This window comes from Pyrus communis, chromosome 2 (assembly GCF_041283825.1).
Source record: "Pyrus communis isolate YQ-2024b chromosome 2, ASM4128382v1, whole genome shotgun sequence".
NCBI lineage: Eukaryota > Viridiplantae > Streptophyta > Magnoliopsida > Rosales > Rosaceae > Pyrus > Pyrus communis.
This window is the reverse complement of record NC_142566.1, coordinates 25,648,070-25,652,285: the sequence shown is the minus strand read 5'-3', so window position 1 is coordinate 25,652,285 and position 4,216 is coordinate 25,648,070. Positions and strand designations below refer to the sequence as shown.

General features: G+C 37.5%; 1 long non-coding RNA gene across 1 annotated transcript; it reads right to left on the bottom strand.

Annotated features, from left to right (window-relative positions):
• Window positions 1–397: 397 nt before the first annotated feature.
• On the bottom strand, window positions 398–1,994 carry LOC137748715 (uncharacterized). Its single transcript, XR_015958620.1, has 3 exons — window positions 1,836–1,994; window positions 867–927; window positions 398–782 (listed from the first exon to the last, which is right to left on the bottom strand). It is a non-coding gene; the product is annotated as an uncharacterized LOC137748715 (long non-coding RNA).
• Between the last annotated feature and the right edge of the window lie 2,222 nt (window positions 1,995–4,216).

The window sequence follows — 4,216 nt, the reverse complement described above, 5'->3', positions numbered from 1 at the left end:
CCAAAGGTCGAGACTTGTTCCTTCCTCGGCCGCTATCGCAAGATCAAGAAGTCAGCATCAACGCAACATCAACAAATTTTACTCCTCGACCGAGCTTGACTGACGAGTTGGCACGCCCCGCATTCAACCGAAGGACGTAGTTAGCTCATTAGTTACTCGGCCTGCGCGCCACGTAGGTTTTGTAATTTTTAGGATCAACACTATCCTAATAAGTTAATTCATTTCTAATCTCAAGAATTGACTACTTATACATTAGAAATTTATAGTTTAAGCAAAAATGCAATTGAAATGCAGATTTTGCAGAAGTTCTTGTTGATAGACACAACCAACAGCGGAAAAAGCAAGACACCATGGCGCTTAACCTCAAGAACAAGAACAAACCAATGCAATAGGAGGATCAAAAACAACAACGAAACTCGATGTGATGAGAGAGAGACACACAATTGGACATACAACTGTTTACAGACTTACGAGGCAGATTTTCTCCAATGTATGACAATCAATTGGTAATGAAAACCTGCAAAATACATGAATCATAGATAGACACATTTCCAGTACAGAATCAATCAGTTAGCTAGAGTATATGTGATTGCATAAGAAACTAGCTAGTCAGCTAGTTCCTTGGCAGTGGGAATTACAGGAACAAGATAATTCCCGAAGGGCGAATCAAAGATTCTAAAGCTTCCGGTCGCACCATCTTTTTGCGCTTGTGCTACTGCTGCATTTTTGGCCTGCTGAATCCTCAAATGTACTCCAGCACTTATAGTTTGAGCTTCCGGAACCTAAAAACATATAGCATTTTCCCCTCAAATCGACTAGTTATGAAAAAACGCAGGCAAGGAGACCGATGAGTAAAAACTTCTTACAGTTGTTACTGAAGTTTCAACTCTGCTCTTCTTCTCAACCGGTGCAGGCACGTTAACCCCACTATACATTTACATAAACAAGACCGGTCGGTCCAGTTAAGAACTAAACAATTTCTTCACTACCAGTCAAAAACGTATAGTTTGGGAGATATTTTCATACTTCCAATTTATCCCACATGCACTCAATTTTTTTCTAGCAGTTGGATTGAATAAACTGAAGGAGAATCAAGATAAAGAATCAACGGAAGGAGTGCAGAATGAGAAAACGGGAGTGAAAATCACCTATAATTAAATGAAGGGCTTTCATCATTTTCATTACTCAATTATTTGTTAAAGGGGCTTGTAGTTACACCAACAACCAAGCCTTACCTGACTAAGTGGTGGTCGACGGAATAATCCTCGAAGGCCACTGCACTCAGTTTTGTGCCAAATCTTCCATCTAACGCCAAAACTTGTAGTTATAGAATAAGAGTTTTGAGTATTAAATATTTTAAACTATTTTAATCTACTAAGAGAATTCGAAATTGAAACCAGTGCCCACCAACTGGCCTAACCCGAAACTGCAACGCAAACTAATGTCAAATGTAAAAACGATTGGTTTTGCCGTTTTGCGGAGGGGGGCGGTGCCTAGTTAGCCATCATTTCCTAAAACGACATCCAAATTACAAAGAACACGACGCTACCGCCTACTGCTACACAGCCTACACTGGATTGGATTGTCATCAACCTCTTGCCATAATCTCAGAGAAAGATAATATCTTTCGTTCTTACTTCGACTATTTGACAGCAAAATATTTCAAATTTCATGTCTTTTCACCCAACCAAAATAATTTACCATATTAATTTACCACCCAAGGCACCCAGATAGCTCTTTTCAACAAGTAAATAAAAAGGTAAAATATCCAAAATTTAAAACAAAAAATATGTAAAATAAATAAATCACCAAACTGGGTTTTGATTAGTGATCACCTGAAGGACGGTGGTTCATCGGCTTTCCTCCTCCTGGGTTGAGTCGCCATTGTTGGCCAGGCAGCTTCAGCTTCAGCTTTCTCTCTGACCAAGAACAACCAAGTATGGGTTTAATGAAAGAATGGATTACGGACCGCAAACTTTGAAGTTGTTATGGGCTTATGGACCGGACCTTCTAACAAAAGTAGCTCTGTGTTTTATGGGCTAGGTTTTGGTGTGGAGTTATGGGCTCAGCTCATGAACCCGGCCCTAAATCCATTTAACACCAGTCTCAGCAGATAGTTAAGCTTGATCATGTCCCTGGTGTGGGGAAAATATTGGTGTTTCTGGTCAACAAAACATCGATTTGACATGATTTGATATCCATAGTGATAATTTCTTGTGTACGTCATCGTTAACCCCACTCCTAATTCTGCTCTTTCAGCACTAATCACTCTAGAAAATTTAAGAATATGCCGCACACGCTCTGGATATTTCATGTGAAGTATCCCTTTTGAGGATTTAGCAATCATTTCTCTCAAAACATTCCATTAATTGTCAATATTTCTATTTCGTTTCCCATTGCATTTAACGTAGCTGTCATTTACTTTGAACCGGTCAGTCTTTTCTCTTGAACAGTAGACTGGTTTCTGTTTTGGCACACGGTATACTTTAAGATACAATACAGTGTATATCGGGTTTCACAACAAAATCTCCTGTCAGTTACTCTTGAAATACTGTTGTTGTCCAACTACTGTTATGTAATATTTATAAGCTGTATCTTATGAGTTATTTACCTTGACTGCTTCCTGATGTGAACTTGTTCGACGTGACTTTTGACACCTACTACTACAGCTTGGAGTTGAACCTGAACTGATTAAGCATTCTGCTGGTTTAGTGTAGAGTGAAGTGTTTTTTCAATCTTCTAAACTGTTATTTATGCGATATAGTAGTCTAGGGTTTTGAAGTGCTGCCCTCAAACCAAACAAAACATCTGTTTTTAAGCCATTGAAATTAGCTAGTGAACGTGAGTAGGATCATGGTTTTAAGGCTACAGATATCCAGGATTCGAAACCCTCCGTTGTAATAAAGAAAACAAAACATCTGTTTAACAACTTAACAAAGAATGCAGTAAGTTTTTAGAGAGCATGCATGCAATATTAAACATCAGATATTATTCAAGATCTTGTACAAGTAAAACCGAGAATCACTCCAAAAAGTGAAGAAACATGTTTTTGACTTTGTTAATTTGCCATGTTCTGGTGGAAGTGGTAGTGGTGAGCTTTTTGCATTGGTGGATTTTAATTAATTCAACAAAAATAATATTAATGTGTACTCACTAATATAATTAATTAGTTCTTATTCAAAAACAGTCCAATCAAATATAATTCTCAAGAAAACTTGACCCCCCATATCGAACCAAATCTACTCTCATCATTCTGCAATTCTTTGTGGACGAACGCCTCCATATGTCTCGAAAAGCAACTTTTCCGGATTCTTGTTTCCATTTCATCATCCAAAGATACTGTTTTATTCTTAATTAGTGATTATTGAAATGATTGAGTTGACTAATTACTTTATATTTGACCTCATTTCGATTTAGGTACAACATTATTCAGGGTGACAATTAATTAATCTATGTGAACAAAGCAAATAATAGCTTGATTCATGTGTAAGATGTGTAACATTCTCCTAAATAGACAGGCTAATCACAAAGCCAATTAAGTTGGGCCACCATTAAGGCTTGCGGGATACTAAATCGAGTAAAGTACTCATGAGCAATCTATACTCATGCAACTGGGGTTTGAAAATGTTGCTTAGTACACGCCTGTCATTCTTGCATCAATTAAGGAATCAAAATCCAAACTTTGCAAAGAACATATATCTGTGTTTACTTTGTCAAAAGAAAGCAGATCCCTTCACCTAGCTCTTCCTCTGGCCTACCCAGTTTTCCACGTGGCTAGGACCCAATTGGCTACGCTCCATATTGCAATATGCAAAAACCATATTTTCAATACTAGATTTGTAATGTTTCACTAATAGAGATGAAATCCACATATGTTATCGAGTTTTACTTCTATTTGAGAGATGGTACAAATACGATTTAGAAAATTTGGCAAGTATAGCATTACACTGCAATATAAATTTTAGTACTTGTTAAGTATTCTCCACAACGTGGCACAATCCTCATGCAGAGACCCTTTTATATTAGGTCAAACATAACAGTATTTAGAGGGTCCCTATGAGAGTTTTGTTCACTTGTTTCCTCCTTCAAAAACGGAGTTTTAGTCTTGACCTTGATTATTAAAAGCAGTCAAGTCCAACTTATACGCTGAAGAAGCAGCCTTGCAAGAGTTGTGCTTGGCTTTGCTGATGGAATAAGATGATTATAAGATTGTGTT